Genomic DNA, 15,293 nt, shown 5'->3' with positions numbered 1-15,293 from the left:
GGACATAAGGCCTGCAATATGAAGTAACAGGGATATAATGCCGGTAATATGAAGGAACAGGGACATAATGACGGTAATATGATGGAACAGGGAAATAATGCCGGTAATATGAAGGAACAGGGACATAATACCTGTAATATGACGGAACAGGGACATAATGCAAGTAATATGAAGGAACAGGGACATAATGGCGGTAATATGAAGGAACAGGGACATAATGCCAGTGATATGAAGGAACAGGGAAATAATGCCGGTAATATGAAGGAACAGGGATATAATGCCTGTAATATGAAGGAACAGGGACATAATGCCGGTAATATGAGGGAACAGGGACATAATGCCGGTAATATGATGGAACAGGGACATAATGCCTTTAATATGAAGGAACAGGGACATAATGCCGGTAATGTGAAGGATCAGGGACATAATGCCTGTAATATGAAGGAACAGGCGCTTTATGCCGGTAATATGAAGGAACAGGGACATAATGCCGGTAATATGATGGAACAGGGAAATAGTGTCTGTAATATGTAGGAACAGGGACATCATGTCTGTAATATGAAGGAACAGGGACATAATGCCTGTAATATGAAGGAACAGCGACATAATGCCGGTAATATGAAGGAACAGGGACATAATGCCTGTAATATGAAGGAACAGGGACATAATGCCGGTAATATGATGGAACAGGGACATAATGCCTGTAATATGAAGGAACAGGGACATAATGGCAGTAATATGATGGAACAGGGACATAATACCAGTAATATGAAGGAACAGGGACATAATGCCTGTAATATGAAGGAACAGGGACATAATGCCGGTAATATGAAGGAGCAGGGACATAATGCCTGTAATATGACGGAACAGGGACATAATGCAGGTAATATGAAGGAACAGGGACATAATGCCGGTAATATGAAGGAAAATGGACATAATGGCTGTAATATGAAGGAACAGGGACATAATGCCGGTAATATGAAGGAACAGGGACATAATGCCTGTAATATGAAGGAACAGGGACATAATGCTGGTAATATGAAGGAACAGAGACATAATTCCTGTAATATGAAGGAACAGGGACATAATGCGGTAATATGAATGAACAGGGAAATAATGCCGGTAATATGAAGGAACAGGGACATAATGCCGGTAATATGAAGGAACAGGGACATAATGCGGTAATATGAATGAACAGGGAAATAATGCCTGTAATATGAAGGAACAGGGACATAATGTCGGTAATATGAAGGAACGGGGATATAGTGCCTGTAATATGAAGGAAAAGGGACATAAGGCCTGCAATATGAAGTAACAGGGATATAATGCCGGTAATATGAAGGAGCAGGGACATAATGCCGGTAATATGAAGGAGCAGGGACATAATGCCGGTAATATGAAGGAAAAGGGAAATAATGCCGGTAATATGAAGGAACGGGAATATAGTGCCTGTAATATGAAGGAACAGGGACATAATGGCAGTAATATGAAGGAACAGGGACATAATGCCGGTAATATGAAGGAACAGGGATATAATGCCGGTAATATGAAGGAACAGGGACATAATGCCGGTAATATGAAGGAACAGGGACATAATGCCTGTAATATGAAGGAACAGGCGCTTTATGCCGGTAATATGAAGGATCAGGGACATAATGCCTGTAATATGAAGGAACAGGCGCTTTATGCCGGTAATATGAAGGAACAGGGACATAATGCCGGTAATATGATGGAACAGGGACATAATGCCAGTAATATGAAGGAACAGGGACATAATGCCTGTAATATGAAGGAACAGGGACATAATGCCGGTAATATGAAGGAACAGGGAAATAATGCCTGTAATATGAAGGAACAGGGACATAATGCCTGTAATATGACGGAACAGGGACATAATGCAGGTAATATGAAGGAACAGGGACATAATGCCGGTAATATGAAGGAAAAGGGACATAATGCCTGTAATATGAAGGAACAGGGACATAATGCCAGTAATGTGAAGGAACAGGGACATAATGCCTGTAATATGAAGGAACAGGGACATAATGCCGGTAATATGAAGGAACAGGGAAATAATGCCTATAATATGAAGGAACAGGGACATAATGCCTGTAATATGACGGAACAGGGACATAATGCAGGTAATATGAAGGAACAGGGACATAATGCCGGTAATATGAAGGAACAGGGACATAATGCCTGTAATATGAAGGAACAGGGACATAATGCCGGTAATATGAAGGAACAGGGAAATAATGCCTGTAATATGAAGGAACAGGGACATAATGCCTGTAATATGAAGGAACAGGGACATAATGCCTGTAATATGAAGGAACAGGGACATAATGCCTGTAATATGACGGAACAGGGACATAATGCAGGTAATATGAAGGAACAGGGACATAATGCCGGTAATATGATGGAACAGGGACATAATGCCTTTTATATGAAGGAACAGGGACATAATGCCGGTAATATGAAGGATCAGGGACATAATGCCTGTAATATGAAGGAACAAGGACATAATGCCGGTAATATGAAGGAACAGGGACATAATGCCGGTAATATGAAGGAACAGGGACATAATGCCGGTAATATGATGGAACAGGGAAATAGTGTCTGTAATATGTAGGAACAGGGACATCATGTCTGTAATATGAAGGAACAGGGACATAATGCCTGTAATATGACGGAACAGGGACATAATGCCTGTAATATGAAGGAACAGGGACATAATGCCGGTAATATGAAGGAACAGGGAAATAATGCCTGTAATATGAAGGAACAGGGACATAATGCCTGTAATATGACGGAACAGGGACATAATGCAGGTAATATGAAGGAACAGGGACATAATGCCGGTAATATGAAGGAAAATGGACATAATGCCTGTAATATGAAGGAACTGGGACATAATGCCGGTAATATGAAGGAACAGGGACATAATGCCTGTAATATGAAGGAACAGGGACATAATGCTGGTAATATAAAGGAACAGAGACATAATTCCTGTAATATGAAGGAACAGGGACATAATGCGGTAATATGAATGAACAGGGAAATAATACCGGTAATATGAAGGAACAGGGACATAATGCCGGTAATATGAAGGAACAGGGACATAATGCGGTAATATGAATGAACAGGGAAATAATGCCGGTAATATGAAGGAACAGGGACATAATGCCGGTAATATGAAGGAAAGGGGATATAGTGCCTGTAATATGAAGGAAAAGGGACATAAGGCCTGCAATATGAAGTAACAGGGATATAATGCCGGTAATATGAAGGAGCAGGGACATAATGCCGGTAATATGAAGGAGCAGGGACATAATGCCGGTAATATGAAGGAACAGGGAAATAATGCCGGTAATATGAAGGAACGGGAATATAGTGCCTGTAATATGAAGGAACAGGGACATAATGGCAGTAATATGAAGGAACAGGGACATAATGCCGGTAATATGAAGGAACAGGGACATAATGCCGGTAATATGAAGGAACAGGGACATAATGCCTGTAATATGACGGAACAGGGACATAATGCCAGTAATGTGAAGGAACAGGGACATAATGCCTGTAATATGAAGGAACAGGGACATAATGCCTGTAATATGAAGGAACAGGGACATAATGCCGGTAATATGAAGGAACAGGGAAATAATGCCTGTAATATGAAGGAACAGGGACATAATGCCTGTAATATGACGGAACAGGGACATAATGCAGGTAATATGAAGGAACAGGGACATAATGCCGGTAATATGATGGAACAGGGACATAATGCCTGTAATATGAAGGAACAGGCGCTTTATGCCGGTAATATGAAGGAACAGGGACATAATGCCGGTAATATGATGGAACAGGGAAATAGTGTCTGTAATATGTAGGAACAGGGACATCATGTCTGTAATATGAAGGAACAGGGACATAATGCCTGTAATATGAAGGAACAGCGACATAATGCCGGTAATATGAAGGAACAGGGACATAATGCCTGTAATATGAAGGAACAGGGACATAATGCCGGTAATATGATGGAACAGGGACATAATGCCTGTAATATGAAGGAACAGGGACATAATGCCGGTAATATGATGGAACAGGGACATAATACCAGTAATATGAAGGAACAGGCACATAATGCCTGTAATATGAAGGAACAGGGACATAATGCCGGTAATATGAAGGAACAGGGAAATAATGCCTGTAATATGAAGGAACAGGGACATAATGCCTGTAATATGACGGAACAGGGACATAATGCAGGTAATATGAAGGAACAGGGACATAATGCCGGTAATATGAAGGAAAAGGGACATAAGGCCTGTAATATGAAGGAACAGGGACATAATGCCGGTAATATGAAGGAAAAGGGACATAATGCCTGTAATATGAAGGAACAGGGACATAATGCCTGTAATATGAAGGAACAGGGACATAATGCCGATAATATGAAGGAACAGGGACATAATGCCTGTAATATGAAGGAACAGGGACATCATTCCTGTAATATGAAGGAACAGGTACATAATGCTGGTAATATGAAGGAACAGGGACATAATGCCGGTAATATGAAGGAACGGGGATATAGTGCCGGTAATATGAAGGAAAAGAGACATAAGGCCTGCAATATGAAGTAACAGGGATATAATGCCGGTAATATGAAGGAGCAGGGACATAATGCCGGTAATATGAAGGAGCAGGGACATAATGCCGGTAATATGAAGGAACAGGGACATAATGCCTGTAATATGAAAGAACAGGGACATAATGCCGGTAATATGAAGGAACAGGGACATAATGCCGGTAATATGAAGGAACGGGAATATAGTGCCTGTAATATGAAGGAACAGGGACATAATGGCAGTAATATGAAGGAACAGGGAAATAATGCCTGTAATATGAAGGAACAGGGACATAATGCCGGTAATATGAAGGAACAGGGATATAATGCCGGTAATATGAAGGAACAGGGACATAATGCCGGTAATATGAAGGAACGGGAATATAGTGCCTGTAATATGAAGGAACAGGGACATAATGCCAGTAATATGAAGGAACAGGGAAATAATGCCGGTAATATGAAGGAACAGGGATATAATGCCTGTAATATGAAGGAACAGGGACTTAATGCCGGTAATATGAAGGAACAGGGACATAATGCCGGTAATATGAAGGATAAGGGAAATAATGCCTTTAATATGAAGGAACAGGGACATAATGCTGGTAATATGATGGAACAGGGACATAATGCCTGTAATATGAAGGAACAGGGACATAATGCCGGTAATATGATGGAACAGGGACATAATGCCGGTAATATGAAGGAACAGGGATATAATGCCGGTAAGATGAAGGAACAGGGACATAATGCCGGTAATATGAAGGATCAGGGACATAATGCCTGTAATATGAAGGAACAGGCGCATTATGCCGGTAATATGAAGGAACAGGGACATAATTCCGGTAATATGAGGGAACAGGGACATAATGCCTGTAATATGAAGGAACAGGGAAATAATGTCTGTAATATGTAGGAACAGGGACATCATGTCTGTAATATGAAGGAACAGGGACATAATGCCTGTAATATGAAGGAACAGGGACATAATGCCGGTAATATGAAGGAACAGGGACATAATGCCGGTAATATGATGGAACAGGGACATAATGCCTGTAATATGAAAGAACAGGGACATAATGCCGGTAATATGATGGAACAGGGACATAATGCCTGTAATATGGAGGAACAGGGACATAATGCCTGTAATATGAAGGAACAGGGACATAATGCCGGTAAAATGAAGGAACAGGGAAATAATGCCTGTAATATGAAGGAACAGGGACATAATGCCTGTAATATGACGGAACAGGGACATAATGCCGGTAATATGAAGGAACAGGGACATAATGCCGGTAATATGAAGGAACGAGAATATAGTGCATGTAATATGAAGGAAAAGGGACATAAGGCCTGTAATATGAAGGAACAGGGACATAATGCCGGTAATATGATGGAACAGGGACATAATGCCTGTAATATGAAGGAACAGGGACATAACGCCTGTAATATGAAGGAACAGGGACATAACGCCTGTAAAATGAAGGAACAGGGACATAATGCCGGTAATATGAAGGAACAGGGACATAATGCCGGTAATATGAAGGAACCGGTAATATGAAGGAACGGGAATATAGTGCCTGTAATATGAAGGAACAGGGACATAATGGCAGTAATATGAAGGAACAGGGAAATAATGCCTGTAATACGAAGGAACAGGGACATAATGCCTGTAATATGAAGGAACAGGGACATAATGGCAGTAATATGAAGGAACAGGGAAATAATGCCGGTAATATGAAGGAACAGGGATATAATGCCTGTAATATGAAGGAACAGGGACATAATGCCGGTAATATGAAGGAACAGGGACATAATGCCGGTAATATGAAGGAACAGGGACATAATTCCAGGTAATATGAAGGAACAGGGACATAATGCTGGTAATATGAAGGAACAGGGACATAATTCCTGTAATATGAAGGAACAGGGACATAATGCCGGTAATATGAAGGAAAAGGGACATATTGCCTGTAATATGAAGGAAGAGGCACATAATGCCGGTAATATGAAGGAAAAGGGACATAATGCCGGTAATATGAAGGAAAATGGACATATTGCCTGTAATATGAAGAAACAGGGACGTAATGCCGATAATATGAAGGAACAGGGACGTAATGCCTGTAATATGAAGGAAAGGGGACATAATGGCGGTAATATGAAGGAACAAGGACATAATGCCGGTAATAAGAAGGAACGGGGACATAATGCCGGTAATATGAAGAAACAGGGACATAATGCATGTAATATGAAGGAGCAAGGACATAATGCCTGTAATATGAAGGGACAGGGACATAATGCCTGTAATACGAAGGAACAGGGACATAATGCCGGTAATATGAAGGAACAGGGACGTAATGCCGGTAATATGAGGGAACAAGGACATAAAGCCTGTAATATGAAGGAACAGGGACATAAAGCCTGTAATATGAGGAAACAAGGACATAAAGCCGGTAATATAAAGGAACAGGTTCATAATGCCTCGAAGATGAGGGAACAGGGACATAATGCCTGTAATATGAAGGAACAGGGACATGAAGCCTGTAATATGAAGGAACAGGGACATAATGCCGGTAATATAAAGGAACAGGTTCATAATGCCTCGAAGATGAGGGAACAGGGACATAATGCCGGTAATATGATGGAACAGGCGCTTTATGCCGGTAATATGAAGGAACAGGGACATAATGCCGGTAATATGATGGAACAGGGAAATAGTGTCTGTAATATGTAGGAACAGGGACATCATGTCTGTAATATGAAGGAACATGGACATAATGCCTGTAATATGAAGGAACAGCGACATAATGCCGGTAATATGAAGGAACAGGGACATAATGCCTGTAATATGAAGGAACAGGGACATAATGCCGGTAATATGATGGAACAGGGACATAATGCCTGTAATATGAAGGAACAGGGACATAATGCCGGTAATATGATGGAACAGGGACATAATACCAGTAATATGAAGGAACAGGGACATAATGCCTGTAATATGAAGGAACAGGGACATAATGCCGGTAATATGACGGAACAGGGACATAATGCAGGTAATATGAAGGAACAGGGACATAATGCCGGTAATATGAAGGAAAAGGGACATAATGCCTGTAATATGAAGGAACAGGGAAATAATGCCTGTAATATGAAGGAACAGGGACATAATGCCTGTAATATGACGGAACAGGGACATAATGCAGGTAATATGAAGGAACAGGGACATAATGCCGGTAATATGATGGAACAGGCGCTTTATGCCGGTAATATGAAGGAACAGGGACATAATGCCGGTAATATGATGGAACAGGGAAATAGTGTCTGTAATATGTAGGAACAGGGACATCATGTCTGTAATATGAAGGAACATGGACATAATGCCTGTAATATGAAGGAACAGCGACATAATGCCGGTAATATGAAGGAACAGGGACATAATGCCTGTAATATGAAGGAACAGGGACATAATGCCGGTAATATGATGGAACAGGGACATAATGCCTGTAATATGAAGGAACAGGGACATAATGCCGGTAATATGATGGAACAGGGACATAATACCAGTAATATGAAGGAACAGGGACATAATGCCTGTAATATGAAGGAACAGGGACATAATGCCGGTAATATGACGGAACAGGGACATAATGCAGGTAATATGAAGGAACAGGGACATAATGCTGGTAATATGAAGGAAAAGGGACATAATGCCTGTAATATGAAGGAACAGGGACATAATGCCTGTAATATGAAGGAACAGGGACATAATGCCGATAATATGAAGGAACAGGGACATAATGCCTGTAATATGAAGGAACAGGGACATCATTCCTGTAATATGAAGGAACAGGTACATAATGCTGGTAATATGAAGGAACAGGGACATAATGCCGGTAATATGAAGGAACGGGGATATAGTGCCGGTAATATGAAGGAAAAGAGACATAAGGCCTGCAATATGAAGTAACAGGGATATAATGCCGGTAATATGAAGGAGCAGGGACATAATGCCGGTAATATGAAGGAGCAGGGACATAATGCCGGTAATATGAAGGAGCAGGGACATAATGCCGATAATATGAAGGAACAGGGAAATAATGCCGGTAATATGAAGGAACAGGGACATAATGCCTGTAATATGAAAGAACAGGGACATAATGCCGGTAATATGAAGGAACAGGGACATAATGCCGGTAATATGAAGGAACGGGAATATAGTGCCTGTAATATGAAGGAACAGGGACATAATGGCAGTAATATGAAGGAACAGGGAAATAATGCCTGTAATATGAAGGAACAGGGACATAATGCCGGTAATATGAAGGAACAGGGATATAATGCCGGTAATATGAAGGAACAGGGACATAATGCCGGTAATATGAAGGAACGGGAATATAGTGCCTGTAATATGAAGGAACAGGGACATAATGCCAGTAATATGAAGGAACAGGGAAATAATGCCGGTAATATGAAGGAACAGGGATATAATGCCTGTAATATGAAGGAACAGGGACATAATGCCGGTAATATGAAGGAACAGGGACATAATGCCGGTAATATGAAGGATAAGGGAAATAATGCCTTTAATATGAAGGAACAGGGACATAATGCTGGTAATATGATGGAACAGGGACATAATGCCTGTAATATGAAGGAACAGGGACATAATGCCGGTAATATGATGGAACAGGGACATAATGCCGGTAATATGAAGGAACAGGGATATAATGCCGGTAAGATGAAGGAACAGGGACATAATGCCGGTAATATGAAGGATCAGGGACATAATGCCTGTAATATGAAGGAACAGGCGCATTATGCCGGTAATATGAAGGAACAGGGACATAATTCCGGTAATATGAGGGAACAGGGACATAATGCCTGTAATATGAAGGAACAGGGAAATAATGTCTGTAATATGTAGGAACAGGGACATCATGTCTGTAATATGAAGGAACAGGGACATAATGCCTGTAATATGAAGGAACAGGGACATAATGCCGGTAATATGAAGGAACAGGGACATAATGCCGGTAATATGATGGAACAGGGACATAATGCCTGTAATATGAAAGAACAGGGACATAATGCCGGTAATATGATGGAACAGGGACATAATGCCTGTAATATGGAGGAACAGGGACATAATGCCTGTAATATGAAGGAACAGGGACATAATGCCGGTAAAATGAAGGAACAGGGAAATAATGCCTGTAATATGAAGGAACAGGGACATAATGCCTGTAATATGACGGAACAGGGACATAATGCCGGTAATATGAAGGAACAGGGACATAATGCCTGTAATATGAAGGAACAGGGACATAACGCCTGTAATATGAAGGAACAGGGACATAACGCCTGTAAAATGAAGGAACAGGGACATAATGCCGGTAATATGAAGGAACAGGGACATAATGCCGGTAATATGAAGGAACCGGTAATATGAAGGAACGGGAATATAGTGCCTGTAATATGAAGGAACAGGGACATAATGGCAGTAATATGAAGGAACAGGGAAATAATGCCTGTAATACGAAGGAACAGGGACATAATGCCGGTAATATGAAGGAACAGGGATATAATACCGGTAATATGAAGGAACAGGGACATAATGCCGGTAATATGAAGGAACTGGAATACAGTGCCTGTAATATGAAGGAACAGGGACATAATGGCAGTAATATGAAGGAACAGGGAAATAATGCCGGTAATATGAAGGAACAGGGATATAATGCCTGTAATATGAAGGAACAGGGACATAATGCCGGTAATATGAAGGAACAGGGACATAATGCCGGTAATATGAAGGAACAGGGACATAATTCCTGTAATATGAAGGAACAGGGACATAATGCTGGTAATATGAAGGAACAGGGACATAATTCCTGTAATATGAAGGAACAGGGACATAATGCCGGTAATATGAAGGAAAAGGGACATATTGCCTGTAATATGAAGGAAGAGGCACATAATGCCGGTAATATGAAGGAAAAGGGACATAATGCCGGTAATATGAAGGAAAAGGGACATATTGCCTGTAATATGAAGAAACAGGGACGTAATGCCGATAATATGAAGGAACAGGGACGTAATGCCTGTAATATGAAGGAAAGGGGACATAATGGCGGTAATATGAAGGAACAAGGACATAATGCCGGTAATAAGAAGGAACGGGGACATAATGCCGGTAATATGAAGAAACAGGGACATAATGCCTGTAATATGAAGGAACAGGGACGTAATGCCGGTAATATGAGGGAACAAGGACATAAAGCCTGTAATATGAAGGAACAGGGACATAAAGCCTGTAATATGAAGGAACAGGTTCATAATGCCTCGAAGATGAGGGAACAGGGACATAATGCCTGTAATATGAAGGAACAGGGACATGAAGCCTGTAATATGAAGGATCAGGGACATAATGCCTGTAATATGAGGGAACAAGGACATAAAGCCGGTAATATGATGGAACAGGGACATAATGCCTCGAAGATGAGGGAACAGGGACATAATGCCTGTAATATGAAGGAACAGGGACATGAAGCCTGTAATATGAAGGATCAGGGACATAATGCCTGTAATATGAGGGAACAAGGACATAAAGCCGGTAATATGATGGAACAGGGACATAATGCCTCGAAGATGAGGGAACAGGGACATAATGCCTGTAATATGAAGGAACAGGGACATGAAGCCTGTAATATGAAGGATCAGGGACATAATGCCTGTAATATGAGGGAACAGGCGCATTATGCCGGTAATATGAAGGAACAGGGACATAATGCCTGTAATATGAAGGAACAGGGACATAATGCCTGTAATATGTAGGAACAGGGACATAATGCCGGTAATATGATGGAACAGGGACATAATGCCTGTAATTTGAAGGAACGGACATAATGTCGGTAATATGAAGGAACAGGGACGTAATGCCGGTAATATGAAGGAACAGGGACGTAATGCCGGTAATATGAAGGAACAGGGACATAATGCCGGTAAGATGAAGGAACAGGAACATAATGCCGGTAATATGAAGGAACAGGGACATAATGCCTGTAATATGAAGGAACAGGGACATAATGCCGGTAATATGAAGGAACAAGGACATAATGTTGGTAATATGAAGGAACAGGGAAATAATGCCGGTAATACGAAGGAACAGGGACATAATGCCAGTAAGATGAGGGAACAGGGACATAATGCCGGTAATATGAAGGAACAGGGACATGAAGCCTGTAATATGAAGGATCAGGGACATAATGCCTGTAATATGAGGGAACAGGGACGTAATGCCGGTAATATGAAGGAACAGGGACGTAATGCCGATAGTATGAAGGAACAGGGACATAATGCCGGTAATATGAAGGAAAAGGGACATATTGCCTGTAATATGAAGAAACAGGGACGTAATGCCGATAATATGAAGGAACAGGGACGTAATGCCTGTAATATGAAGGAAAGGGGACATAATGGCGGTAATATGAAGGAACAAGGACATAATGCCGGTAATAAGAAGGAACGGGGACATAATGCCGGTAATATGAAGAAACAGGGACATAATGCCTGTAATATGAAGGAACAGGGACGTAATGCCGGTAATATGAGGGAACAAGGACATAAAGCCTGTAATATGAAGGAACAGGGACATAAAGCCTGTAATATGAAGGAACAGGTTCATAATGCCTCGAAGATGAGGGAACAGGGACATAATGCCTGTAATATGAAGGAACAGGGACATGAAGCCTGTAATATGAAGGATCAGGGACATAATGCCTGTAATATGAGGGAACAAGGACATAAAGCCGGTAATATGATGGAACAGGGACATAATGCCTCGAAGATGAGGGAACAGGGACATAATGCCTGTAATATGAAGGAACAGGGACATGAAGCCTGTAATATGAAGGATCAGGGACATAATGCCTGTAATATGAGGGAACAAGGACATAAAGCCGGTAATATGATGGAACAGGGACATAATGCCTCGAAGATGAGGGAACAGGGACATAATGCCTGTAATATGAAGGAACAGGGACATGAAGCCTGTAATATGAAGGATCAGGGACATAATGCCTGTAATATGAGGGAACAGGCGCATTATGCCGGTAATATGAAGGAACAGGGACATAATGCCTGTAATATGAAGGAACAGGGACATAATGCCTGTAATATGTAGGAACAGGGACATAATGCCGGTAATATGATGGAACAGGGACATAATGCCTGTAATTTGAAGGAACGGACATAATGTCGGTAATATGAAGGAACAGGGACGTAATGCCGGTAATATGAAGGAACAGGGACGTAATGCCGGTAATATGAAGGAACAGGGACATAATGCCGGTAAGATGAAGGAACAGGAACATAATGCCGGTAATATGAAGGAACAGGGACATAATGCCTGTAATATGAAGGAACAGGGACATAATGCCGGTAATATGAAGGAACAAGGACATAATGTTGGTAATATGAAGGAACAGGGAAATAATGCCGGTAATACGAAGGAACAGGGACATAATGCCAGTAAGATGAGGGAACAGGGACATAATGCCGGTAATATGAAGGAACAGGGACATGAAGCCTGTAATATGAAGGATCAGGGACATAATGCCTGTAATATGAGGGAACAGGGACGTAATGCCGGTAATATGAAGGAACAGGGATGTAATGCCGATAGTATGAAGGAACAGGGACATAATGCCGGTAAGATGAAGGGACAGGCACATAATGCCGGTACAGATGAAGGAACAGGGACATAATGCCGGTAAGATGAAGGAACAAGCACATAATGCCGGTTCAGATGAGGGAACAGGGACATAATGCCTGTAATATGAAGGAACAGGGACAAAATGGCTGTAACATGAAGGAACAGGGACATAATGCATGTAACATGAAGGAACAGGGACTTAATTCCGATGATAAGAAGGAACAGGGACATAAAGCCTGTAATATGAAGGAACAGGGACGTATTATGTTTACTGCCCAATTCTAATGAAATCTATGAAACACCTGGGGGGGGGGGGGTCAAAATGCTCACTACACCCCTAGATGAATTCCTCTAGGGGTGTAGTTTCCCAAATAGAGTCACTTTTGGGGGGTTTCCACTGTACTGGTACCTTAGGAGCTTTACAAATGCGACATGGTGCCGAGAAATCAAACCAGCAAAATCTGTACTCCAAAAGCTAAATGGCGCTCCTTCCCTTCTGAGTCCTGCTGCTTGCCCAAACAGCAGTTTATGACCACATGTTGGCGTATTTCCGTACTCGGGAGAAGTTGCTTTACAAATGTTGGGGTGCTTTTCCTTATTTTTTTGTTAAACAAATTCAACATTTTGAGGTAAAGCTACATCCTATTGGAAAATAATGTAATTTTTCATTTTCACTGCCCAATTCTAAAGAAATCTATGAAATACCTGTGTGGTCAAAATGCTCACTACACCCCTAGATGAATTCCTCAAGCGGTGTAGTTTCCCAAATGGAGTCGCTTTTGGGGGGTTTCCTTTGTTTTTGCACCACAAGACCTCTTCTAACCGGACATGGTGCCTGAAATATAATTTCAGAAAAGGAAGGTCGAAAAATCCTCTAGGTGCTCCTTTGCTACTGGGGCCTTTGTTTCAGGCCCGTAGCACATTAGGGCCACATGTGGGATATTTCTAAAAACTGCAGAATCAGGGCAATAAATATTCAGTTGTGTTTCTCTTGTATTTACCTTCAGTATTACAGGAAAAATTGATTCAAATGGAATTACTGCAAAAAAAAAAATGAAATTTGCAAATTTCCCTTCCACTGTTCTTTAATTCTTGTGACACGCATAAAGGGTTAAGAAGCTTTCTAAATGCTGTTTTGAATACTTTAAGGGGTGCAGTTTTTAAAATGGGGTGATTTGTGGGGTTCCTAATATATAAGGCCCTCAAAGCCACTTCAGATCTGAACTGTTCCCTAAAAAAAATAGCCTTTTGAAATTTTCTTGAAAATATGAGAAATTGTTGCTAAACTTATAAGCCTTGTAACGTCCTAGAAAAATAAAAAGATGTTCAAAAAATGGAAAAGACATAAAGTAGACATAAGGGAAATATTAACTAGTCACTATTTTGTGTGGTATTACTATCTGTCTTACAAGCAGATACATTTAAATTTAGAAAAATGCTAATTTTTGCAAATTTTCTCTAATTTTTGGTATTTTTCACAAAAAATATTGACTTTATTGACGAAATTTTTTCACTAACATAAAGTACAATATGTCACGAGAAAACAATCTCAGAATCGCTTGGATAGGTAAAAGCATTCCAGAGTTATTACGACATGAAGTGACGACACATGTCAGATTTAAAAAATGAGGCTGTGTCATATGGTCTAAAAGTGTCTGCGTCCTTAAGGGGTTAAAGAGGCTCTGTCACCTCATTATAAGTGCCCTGTCTCCTACATAATGTGATTGGCGCTGTAATGTAGATAACAGTGGTCCTAGTAATAAAGAGTCTGTCACCTCATTATAAGTGCCCTATCTTGTACATGATGTGATCGGCGCTGTAATGTAGATAACAGTGGTCCTAGTAATAAAGAGTCTGTCACCACATTATAAGTGGCCTATCTTGTACATGATGTGATGGGCGCTGTAATGTAGATAACAGTGGTCCTAGTAATAAAGAGTCTGTCACCACATTATAAGT

This window comes from Rhinoderma darwinii, unplaced genomic scaffold (assembly GCF_050947455.1).
Source record: "Rhinoderma darwinii isolate aRhiDar2 unplaced genomic scaffold, aRhiDar2.hap1 Scaffold_4144, whole genome shotgun sequence".
NCBI lineage: Eukaryota > Metazoa > Chordata > Amphibia > Anura > Rhinodermatidae > Rhinoderma > Rhinoderma darwinii.
The sequence above is the reverse complement of the archived record's forward strand: the minus strand, read 5'-3'. Positions refer to the sequence as shown.